Raw genomic sequence first — 11,757 nt, 5'->3', positions numbered from 1 at the left:
ACAATGGCAGAGACTGCAACAATTGTGCAGGGCTGTAGGAAGAGGGCGCGAGCGACCTGTGCAGGATGATCAACACTGTTTCAGACACGCGCATCTCCATCTACCACTATTTGAAACTAATAAAAGGACCGTTCCCCACATGTTGCTAACGCTGATTCCTGCAAGACGCAATAAAGGTTCTAACGTCGTTGAAGGGGTGAAAATCTCGGAGACTCAAGCCCACTTAATAATGAGAAATCAGAATATTTAAAAAAAACAGCGAGTGGACATAGAGTGTCTTTGTGGATTGAACATTATAATGGGATTGCGCTAGGTAACCGAATGCTACAGGGTGAAGCAAAGATCTTATAGCGAGCTATAAGATCTTTGGGTTGAAGCAAAGATACTATTAAATCCTCTAGTATCTTTCGGGTGTAGGGACTCTGGAGGCGAGTGAGCTGCGCCCGCCTCTGATCACAAGGTCTTGTTGCATTGGTTCTCCCCAGTCTGCGTCGGCTTTGCACCACGTGTGTTGCCACAGGCGATCCCCGGTGCGCGAGCCGCCTGCTCTTTAAGCAGTTTGGTAGCGCGGGGCTGATCGACGTGTTGTATGCTTTCCATCGCTTGTTTGGCTATTAATTTTTTTGAAAGCAACAGCAATCTTGCACAAATTAGACCGGAGATTTGAGCCACGATAATACACAACAGCATTTTGTTTTGTGGTAAGATTTATGTTGATTATTGTGCTTTAATTATGCAAAGTTCTGAATCGCACACACACACACACACACACTACCGCATCTGTTTGAACCGGCTGGCGTGTGTTAGTGGGGATGCACGACGTTGGGATTCTGGATTTAAAAGAATACTTATACTTCTGTCGCTTCAAGTGCAACACGTAAGGAACACGCCACGATCAAAAAGATTGCAGGGCACTTGATTTACAGGATGGAAATTATGCTTTAATAAGTCAGTGGTAAATGTATGCTCCCACCCCCTCCTAATATACAACACAACACACAACCAAGCCCTTCATTGAACAACATTAACATAGAACTGTTTAACCTTCGGATTTTCTTTTTCGTAACAATCTTGGGATCTTTTTAATTAAAAAAAAAACACAATCTTATTTCCCGCTTGAAGCTACATTAGCAGCTGTAACCTGAAATGTTCGGAGTCTTGTACATTTTCACTCATCTCAAGTAAAATAATCCCGTAACACGAAAACGCTGTATTTAATTTAGAACGATTTGTCTGTTTTGAAATGGGAGTTTACGGGCTAAGCTTTAGTGGACATTCTAATGTATGAATTGCAAATCAGTGTTGCTCGTGCTATACGACGAAGTGTTCTTGACCATTTCCAAGGTAATGAATACAAATTTTTAATGTATATTTCGGGCCATGCTTTCAGATCTTTGATACTTTCAAGTTCTGGGATAGCATCCTAATTATTGGCAGTGTTTCTAGTAAATTGACAAACTGGAATTTTTCAAGCATTGGCCAAAATATGGAGATGGGCATTTTGAAGGAGAAACCCTTCGGCTTCAATATGAATTTTGTGGAATAATCGTAGAACATGCAATACTAATCTTAGATCCATGCTTCAAACTCGTCCGTTTTCCGGGGTGGCAATTTAATCTTATGAGATGCACGTTTTGTATCACTTATCCATTAATTTCTGAGAGTACTTTTAAATGTTATATCGTGGTGACTTTTGACACGTTGGTGCTTGCAGAGAATTTTTACAAATTTTTTTTTTCTACTATTGCGACCACATTGCATACTTAATTTCACCCGAAGATATTTAATTTAAGATCGCAATTTGAATAGCTACAATGTTTTGGTCTTTCTTGGTCCCTTTTATTAACTGCTAAATATGTACTTGTTATATATTGTAAGTACTTCAGGCCAAATAAGTGAACCACGAACCATATTAACGGTACAAGGATTGGCCACCTTACTTTCGCTCATATTTGTACTGTGGAAAAATTTAAATCTAATCCCAGAATGTAATCCTACCTGAAAAATCTTAGTTCTCTGCTTCAGAAATTTCTCATGATAGATGCAATGATCTCGTCAGTTGTTACTTATGGCAAGGCATGCTAGGCTGTAATAGCATACGAAAAAAATCGCAACTTTTTCCTTGGTGACAATTTTAAATTGATTGCCAGTTGTCAAATCCCCAGATAAATTTCCCCAGCAATTTTGTGTACCTTCGACATTCCAGCATCTGCAGTTCCCCTTTTGAACACCCCAGATAAATTTGTCTTTTTATATTCAGGTTATCAAGACAGAAAACATTGAAAACTTCAGGTTATTTTAACTCAAAACAGTTCAAGCCATGACGCAGCTTTATAGGAGTTTGGTTAGGCAGCATTTGGAGAATTGTGTGCCGTTCAGGACGCCTCCTTGCAGGAAGGAAGTGGGGGCTTTGGAACTGGTGCGGAGGAGGTTCAGCAAAATGATGCTGGATTGGGGGCAATTCGCTACTGGGAGAGTTTGGACAGATTTAGATTGTTTTCCCTGGAATGCTGGGGTTTTTTGTGGTGGGTAGGGGGGATCCTGATCGAAGTATATAAAATTCATGAGAGGCATAGGTAGGGTAGATAGAACCTTATTTCTTGGATGGAAACATCAAACATAACGGGGCTTAGCTTTGAGATGAGAGGGGCAGTGGATAAAGAAGATGTAAAGGGCAGGCTTTTACGCAGAGGGTGGTGACTGCCTGAAACATGCTGCCGAGGTGAGGTGGTGGTTGAAGTGGGGGGGGGGGGGGGGGGGGGGGGGGTTTAGTGGATTTAAAAGGCTTTTGGATATGAACAAGCATATGGAGGGATATGGGTTAGTTGCAGGTAGATGGTCTTGGCATCATGGTTTGCACAGACACTGTGGGCTGAAGAGCCTATTCTTGTGCTGTACTATTCTAAGTTCTAACATTCTATTTTGGGCATTCCTGCTTCATTCCAATTATCCCAATTTCGAAAATTGTCCATAGCCGGCCGTGACCCATCCACTTACGATGATTTCTATGGTGCATTTGCAGAAGTTGGTAAGAGTCATTAGAGACAGACCAAATTTATTTTGTCTTCCGAGGAAGTAATGGCAATTGTCAGCTTTCTTGGCCATATTGTTAATTTGTTTGGAGGATGGGTTTGATGTGAGCTGTGACCAGCCTCTGAAAGTGTTTTATGATGCTGGAGACACAATGCTGGTTTACAAATAATGGCACAATAACTCAGTTGGTCAGGCAGCAGCTCTGGAGGACATGAATAGGTGGTACTTTAGGTCAGGGCCCTTCTTCAGACCGACCGCAGTAAGGGGGAGAAAGGTGGAAGAGAGATGGGGCCAGAACAAAGCACGGCAAGTACAGGTGGATAAGGTGAGGCCGGTTTGTTTGGCTGATGATTTGACAAAGGCGAGAGATAAAAAGATGAAGGGCTGAGAGATAAGGAGAGCAGAGGCATGACATGTGAAGCCAAAAATGGGGATGTTGGTGGAATGGGAAAGGGGACGGGATGGTGGGAGAAATTGAGGTGCATCCAGTTGTGGAAACGGCAAGGGATGTAACACCTGCCCCTACACTACCTCTCTGGCATCTATCCAGGGATCTCTCGGTTGCTAACTATTTTAACTCCCCTTTGCATCCACATAATGATCTTTCTGTCATTGGCCTTCATTGCCAGAGTGAAGCCACACACAAACTGGAGGAACAGCACATCATATTCCGCTTGGGGAGCTTCCAATCCATTAGTAAGAATATTAAATTTTGGGTAACTAACCGAGAAACACCGATGCTAGGGATGGGTGAGCGGGGTGGGATAGAAATCACTGGCTCTCCACTCCGCTCTGGACCATTTGGACAACAAAAACTCGTAAATCAGGCTGTTGTTCATAGACTACTGCTCGGCATTTAATACCATCATCCCCTCCAAGCTAGTTACCAAGCTCACGGATCTGGGTCTCTGCGCATCCCTCTGCAATTGGATCCTCGACTTCCTCATCCACAAACCACAGTCTGTCCGTATTGGTGGAAATGTATTATCCTCGATAACAATCAGCACGGGAGCATCTTAAGGCTGCATACTCAGCCCCCTGCTGTACTCACTCTATACTCATGACTGCAGCCGGCCTTAGTGCCAACTCCATCATCAAATTCACCGACGACACCACTGTTGTGGGACGAATCACAGATGGTGATGTGTCAGAACATAGAAGTGAGATCGACCGATTGACTATATGGTGCCAGCACAACAACCTGGCTCTCAACACCAGCAAAACCAAGAAACTGATTGTGGACTTTGGAAAGGGAAAAATAGGGACCCTCAATCCCGATGGTGGAAAGGGCCAAACACTTTGAATTCCTGGGCATGCATATTTCCAAAGATCTTTCCTGGTCCCAGCACACTGATGCAATTATAAAGAAGGCACATCAACGCCTCTACTTCCTGAGAAGGTTACGGAGAGTCAGTATGTCAAAGAGGACTCTGTCGAACTTCCACAGGTCCACAGTAGAGAGCATACTGACTGGCTGCATCGTGGCCTGGTACGGCAACTTGAATGTCCAGGAGCGGAAAAGACTGCAGACCTGTCCATCACCGGCTCTGACCTCCCCACCATCAAAGGGTATAGGAGCCTGAAATCTGTAACATCCAGGTTCAGGAACAGCTCCATCCCCATCAGGCTATTAAACACAACATCAAATAAGCTCTGAACAATAACAGTCTATTATTACTATTGCACTTTAACTGTTTATTTATTGTGTGTATATTGTCTATAGACACACTGAACTTTTATCTTCCGTTTTGTATTATGTTGACATATTCTGTTGTGCTGCAGCAAATAAGAATTTCATTGTCTTATCTGGGACACATGACAATAAAACTCTCTTGACTCTCCCTTGTCTAAAGACCATGTGCTTCGCCATAATGTTATCTAATTTATTTTGGTTACTCTTTAAAATATTATTGCAAAGATGTTATGTTCTTTAGGTGCAGAGATAAAATGGAAGATGCCTTCATGGCACATACAAGTATCAAGACCAGAAGTGTTTGATTGAATTTTTGGAATGCAAATTAGAAATGGTAGTATTAAGTAATCCAAATTTGTTTTGGGTAAAAGCAGTTTTCACTTAAATGGTCTATTGTGGACCATGTGCAAACATGTTTAGCTTTGATCTGCAATGTAGCATTCATATTTTGGCTGTGTTTGGTAGGCATCATCATCCTGAGAAGCAATAACGGGCTTATTGGAGGCATTTGCTTGTTTGTCCCAAGGAACCGCGTAAAGAAACCAAATGAAAGAGTAACAGAAAATGATATTGAATGATGTGAGAAATAATTTCTTTCAAAGGATATATCATTGTTAAATGTTTTTAAAAAAAAACAATTTAAAATGATTTAAATGATTCATTGTAAATGTTCATTGTAAATTAGAATTATCCTCTAAAATATATTTCCTGCTTCCTTTTACGTCTATCTGCTAAACATTTAGATTTTCGCAGCTGGTAAGCATTTTGACCTTTTTAATGATTTGAGTTCACTTCCACATAATCTGTTTTTCTCACTTCTCTTTCAATAAGAATATCATGTTTTGACAAACTATTTGGTTTATTGGAATTGCTTTTCATTTGCTGTATTGTGTAGGACCTTGACCTTACTTTTGAATTGCTTTGAATATGGAAGTTAATTTATTATCATCATAACATAACAATAATTTATGGCTTTGTAATTAACAGTTGGACATGATGCTAAATCAAGTTGAATCGATCGAATGGTGAAGTAGAAACATGTTAAACTCAATAATTTTGCTGAAGGTAGTTCATCTTAGAATTAGATTTGATGAATATAAAATTGATCATCTGAGACAGATTTAGTTTAGTTTAGAGATACAGAACGGAAACAGGCCCTTCAGCCCACTGAGTCCACACTGACCAACAATCCCCGCACATTAACAGTACCCTACACACACTGGAGACAATTTACACTTGTACCAAGACAACATACCTGTACATCTTTGGAGTGTGGGAGGAATCCGAAGAACTCGAAAAAAACCCATGGAGAGAACGTACACGCTCCGTACAGACAGCACCCGTAGTCAGGATCGAACCCAAGTCTCCAGCGCTGTAAGGCAGCAACTCTGCCGCTGAGACACCGTGCTGCCCATCTATGACAAATGAAAAATCATGACTGAATGTTTGTTATATTTATTGAAAACTAGACCAACTGGGACTCGTTGGGTCCCTGTCACAAGCAAGGCCTGGTCCCCCCCCCAATGCAACCCATTCCCCCAACGCAAGATTCCACCAGTCACCCACAGCCCCCACGGGACGTTAAGAAGATAACTTTAAAACAAAAATAGTTACACAGGTGTTTGTTAACTGGCACAAGTAAACTAATTTAAGCCTAAGGATAACAATAGCAGATAATTTGTTTGATAAAAATTATGAAAATTGAGGTTTTTGTGGATCAGGCTTATTAAATGGTAACATTGTTTGCTGTGCTTTTGGCTGTTTTTCAATGTTTTTTAATTTGTTATTTTAAAAGATTTATTTGTTACACAATTAAAAGATATCAAGATCTTTGGTGATTATTATGAACTCTTTCAACTTTGAAGGACACCTTTACTTGAAGTGACCTGTTTAGAGCCTGAAAGCTCACCAAAATGGAGTGTACAGCATCTGCTGCAACGCTGCTCCTGAGGTCACATGTATATAAAATCCATTCCTGCATCTGGCCATAATGAACATGAACTGCAATGACCCACACAACATATAACTGTCCATGTTCCACCCATGGAATACAAATGAATGCAAGATCCTTATTAAGATGCAGAATTGTGCAGGTAGCCAAGTCTATCACTCAGACCAGATTCCCCACCATTGATTTCATCTGCTTCTTGTGCTGCATCTGGAAAGTAGCCACTTTATCAAAGACTTTGCCCATGCTGGTTAGATACAGAAGCTAGAAAATATTAGGCATAAACGTCTTCTCCTGTGTTACTGGATTTCTAAATGTTCCATAGGTTAGGGCACAAAAGTCTCGATTCTCCAGCCTACCTCATTACGGACATTGAGCATTTTCTCTGGAGCTGAATGGCTATAATTATGAGAACTATATTCTGCACACTGTTATCTTTATCTTTGCTCCATCTCCACCTGTAATTGCATTGATTCTATTCATATTCATTATTATCTGAATTTTGTGGATAGCACATAACATTTGCATGGATGACACTGTACCTCAGTAACATGATGCCAAGATCATCACTTATTTGCCTGCACATAACCCATATCCCTCCATTCTCTGCACAGCCATAGCCTTTCCTAAAGTCTTTTAAATGCTGCAAACGTATCTGCTTCAACCACCATCCCCAGCAGCGAGATGTTGGCGAGGATACACCAGCAGTATTATAGACACACAAAAAGCTGGGGTAACTCAGCGGGACAGACAGCATCTCTGGAGAGAAGGAATGGGTTCACCCATTCCTTCTCTCCAAAGGTGCTGCCTGTCCCGCTGAGTTACTCCAGCTTTTTGTGTCTATCTTTGGTTTAAACCAGCATCTGCAGCTCCTTCTTATACCAGCAGTATTATGTTCAGTTATGGTGAACCTTCTGAAAGATCACTAAACTGGAGAGAATGGAAAGAAGACAAGAGGTTATTGCCAGGACATAAGCTCCTGAGCTGTATGGAGAGGTTGGGCAGGCTAGAATTTTATTCCTTGGAGTGCAGGAGGCTGCAGCGTGATCCTGTAATGCTGTACAAAATCATGAGGGGAATACATAGTGTGAATTTACAGTCTTTTTCCCAGGGTTGGGGAATCTGAACTGGAGGACAAATGTTAAAGGTAAGAGGGGAAAGATTCAATAGAAACCTAAGAGGCTGAGGTTGCTGGGTAAATGGAACAAACTGCCTCAGGAAATAGTTGAAGCAGGTACAATAACACCATTTAAAAGGCAATTGGACAAGTGCATGGATAGGGAAGGTTTGGAGAGATAAGCCAAACGCAGTTAAATGGGACTGACCTAATTGGGGCTGCTTGGATGAATTGGGCTGTCGGGCCTATTTCCGTGCTCTATGACAGACTCTATGACCAATACTAATTATAAAATTGTCATGGCACCAGACAAGTCAGATCAAGTAAAGTTTTTATTATCATACGCAAAAGTGGAGTGATGTACAGATACAATGGAAATCTTGCTTGTGCGGCACCACAGGCACATGGACATCAATTATACATTAGTTCCACTTAAATTCTGCAAGTGGAATAAAATGACTACAAAAAAATCAAAACAAATGTAAAACACAATGACAAAAAATGGTAGTGCAAGGGGTCATCCATCATGTTCCATTGTCGAGATGGGATAAGGGTTCTGCAAGTTGGTTAAAAAACCTGATGATTGTCGGAAGGTAGCTGTTTCTGAGCCTGGTGGTGAGAGACTTGAGACTTCTGTACCTCCTGCCCGTTGGTAGCAGCGATTAGAGAGTTGGCCCAGATGATGGGGATCCATGATGATTGAAGCAGTCTTTTTGAGGTACCACATCATATAGATGCTTTTGATGGTGGGAGGTTGCATTCTGCTCCTGATGGACAGGGCTGAGTCCAATTATCTCTGCAACTTCTTGCAGTCCTGTGCATTGGATTTGCCATGCCAGGCCATGAGGATGTGCCTGCTGGGGATGTCACCGCTGGGGATGTGCACACATTCTCGGTGACCGAGCATGACGTGAGGAGGGCTCTGACGCGTGTGAACACGAGGAAAGCTGCAGGCCCAGATGGTATATCTGGGCGAGTACTAAAGTCTTGTGCTACTCAGCTTGCTCAACACAATATTTAACCTCTCCCTGGCCAAGTCCATGGTCCCTGCCCAAGTCCATGGTCCCTGCCTGCTTCAAAAGATCAACCATTGTACCAGTGCCAAAGAATGCCTCTCCAGCCTGCTTGAATGACTACTGACCGGTGGCCCTCACCTCGGTAGTCATGAAATGCTTCGCGAGGCTGATCAAGAATCACATCTGTGCCTTCCTCCCATACCGTCCGAACAGATCCATGGATGATGCAGTCTCCCAGGTTCTGTACACCGCTCCCTCTCACCTTGACAGCCAGAAGGGCAGCTATGTGAGGCTGCTGTTCATTCACCAGTTCAGCTTTCAATGCCATAGTCCCCACCAGACTTGCTGAGAAGCTGCTGGAACTGGGGCTGAACAATCCCCTGTGTTCCTGGGTCCTGGACTTTCTCACCGCCAGGCCCCAGGTGGTCAAGATGGGGAGACATACCTCCAGCACCCTCACCCTGAGCACAGGATCCCCCCAGAGTTACGTCCTTAGCCCCCTACCGTTATCCCTGTACACACATGACTGTGTGGCCAGGTTCAGCTCCACCTCCATCAAGTTTGCTGATGACACTGTGGTAGTGGGCCTGATCTCTGATAACGAAGAGAAGGCCTACCGGGAGGAGGTGGCTGATCTGGCACTCTAGTGTCAGAACAACAGCCTCCTCTTGAATGTCACAAAAACTAAGGAGCTGATTGTGTGCTTTAGAAGGGCTCAACATGCAAGGACGTACATGCCACTGGAGATAAATGGGACTACTGTGGATAGGGTGAGCAGCTTTAAATACCTGGGAGTCCACATCACAAAGGATGTGACATGGACAACACACACTGCTGCACTGGTGAGTAAGGCAAGGCAGAGTCTTTACCACCTCAGGCAGCTGAGGAAATCCAGAGTCTCGCTCAGGATCCTTCAGTGCTTCTACTCTGGGGCTGTAGAAAGCATCTTGTCCGGAAACATCTCAATCTGGTTTGGGAACAGCTCTGCCCAGGACAGGAAGGTTCTGCAAAGAGTAGTGCATTCAACCGAACGCACTATTGGAACAGCACTCACCCCCCTGCAGGACCTATACACCAGGAGGTGCCGATATCCAAAGCCAACATAATGAGGGACCCCTACCACCCCAGCAACGGACTGTTCCAGCTGCTACGGTCAGGCAAGCGCCTCCGCTGTCACGCTGTGAAAACAGAGAGGATGAGACGGAATTTCTTCCCACAGGCCATCAGGACTGTAAACTTCTATCTCACCAGGAACTAGTTTACTAATTTACTGTTGTTGTGTTTTTTTTTAATGTAAATACTGGTTCTGTTCTATTCTGTTCTGTTGTTTTTGCACAATCTGCAGGCATTGCCACTTTCATTTCACTGCACATCTTGTATGTGTGTGACAAATAAACTTGACTTGACTTGATGCAATCAGTCAGGATATTTCCTGCAGAACATCTTTCGAAGTTTGTTGGAGTATTTGGAGATATGGAGATAGTTCTTAGGCCATGTCAATGTTGAGTAAAATGTCGTGGTACCATTCAATCAGGTGTCCAATCTCTTTAGTGTGCACTGAGTCATCACCACCCATTAGTCGGCCAACAACAGTGGTGTTGTCGATAAATTTATTGATGGTATTGGACCTGTGCAGAGACAAAATCATTTATTTTGTGTAAAGTTCCTTCTTTTCCTGGTGCTGGTGCCAGTAAATCAAAATGCCTTTCTCCCACAACAAATTTTGAGACATATATTTAACTTTCAGCTTTGTTTAACCCCATGCCAATTTACAGGTGGCTGTGATCCAACTGTTTTTAACGTGTTACTTCCGAGCCTAGCTCCTTCTCCACCCCCAGAGAAACCTCGATTTATTTATTTTTACCTATGCCATAATTCTTTCATGGACTACAGCAACTGGATCCTCCCCCTCTCCAACTCTGATTCATATTAATCATATGTTGATTGCTTCATTGATCACTGCAGACTTTTAGACAAAAAGTGGAATGGCTGACTGAAATCCTTTTTTGCAATAACTTGTTTGGGGCAAGTTTCTTATTTTCTCATGAAGTAAAGTGCACTTGCAATCTGAATAAGTTCTGTAAGTCTCCATGCAGAAATCCATGGCCACTCAAAGACTTTAGAAATATAACATGGAAAGATGCCCTTCGACCCACTGAGTCCACAGAGACCAGCGATCACCCCCATACACTAACACCATCCTGCACTCTACCAAAGCCAATTAACCTACAAACCTGTACATCTTTGGAGTGTGGGAGGAAACCGGAGCACTCCGGAGAAAACTCACTCGGTCACAGGGAGAATGTACAAACTCCATACAGACAGCGCCCATAGTCAGGATCAAACCTGGGTCTCTGGCGCTAAGGCATCAGCTCTACGGCTGCACCACTGTGCCGCCCTCAAGAGGAGATGATACAATGAATTGTGAGTCCAGTTCGCGGTTTTTCAGGCGAGTGCCCCCGAGCTTGAAGGTCGCAGACAGTCCGCTGAAAAGTCGCGTAAGTGGGACAGGTCCTTTAGCATTGCAGTGTGGTTTCAATCCTGCATTTCACTTGCAGTTGAATTGATTATCTTGTGGCCTTTCCTTTTTTAATAGTAACAATTTAATGGCAAGTAAATGATACTTAAGTAAACATGTCGTGAAGGAAAGGTAAATTAGTAGTATTTTCAAAATAATAGTTTCATTGCAATGTTTATACTACATATATAATTGCTGGTGCTGTTCTCCTTGTTTGGGATTGTTGGTTTTTAAGTTATCCCACTAACTGTTGTTATTGAAGTCAATTTAAACAAAAACATGAAACAGTATGTGGATAATTTGATGGCATGGACACATCTTTCGTCAATATCCTTTTGGTGCTGCTTGTTGGGGAAACCAAGACCAGTTGTAGGCTTACGTGAAGTGGAGAAGGCCATGGATAATTGGACAGGTATAGTCCCACCACTTCAG

The 11,757-nt window shown here is 42.8% G+C and overlaps 1 protein-coding gene across 3 annotated transcripts in view; it reads left to right on the top strand.

The window, feature by feature from the left end:
- Positions 1-541: 541 nt before the first annotated feature.
- The window catches only part of greb1 (growth regulating estrogen receptor binding 1), a 200,158-nt gene continuing 188,942 nt past the window's right edge, over positions 542-11,757 (top strand). For all 3 annotated transcript variants that reach the window (XM_033021586.1, XM_033021585.1, XM_033021583.1), the window contains exon 1: positions 542-701. The gene's annotated coding sequence lies outside the window, so the exon portion shown is untranslated. The remainder of the gene's footprint in view (positions 702-11,757) is intronic.

This window comes from Amblyraja radiata, chromosome 5 (genome assembly GCF_010909765.2).
Source record: "Amblyraja radiata isolate CabotCenter1 chromosome 5, sAmbRad1.1.pri, whole genome shotgun sequence".
Taxonomy (NCBI): Eukaryota; Metazoa; Chordata; class Chondrichthyes; order Rajiformes; family Rajidae; genus Amblyraja; species Amblyraja radiata.
Note: the sequence above shows the minus strand (reverse complement) of the source record. Positions and strands in the feature narration are given on the sequence as shown.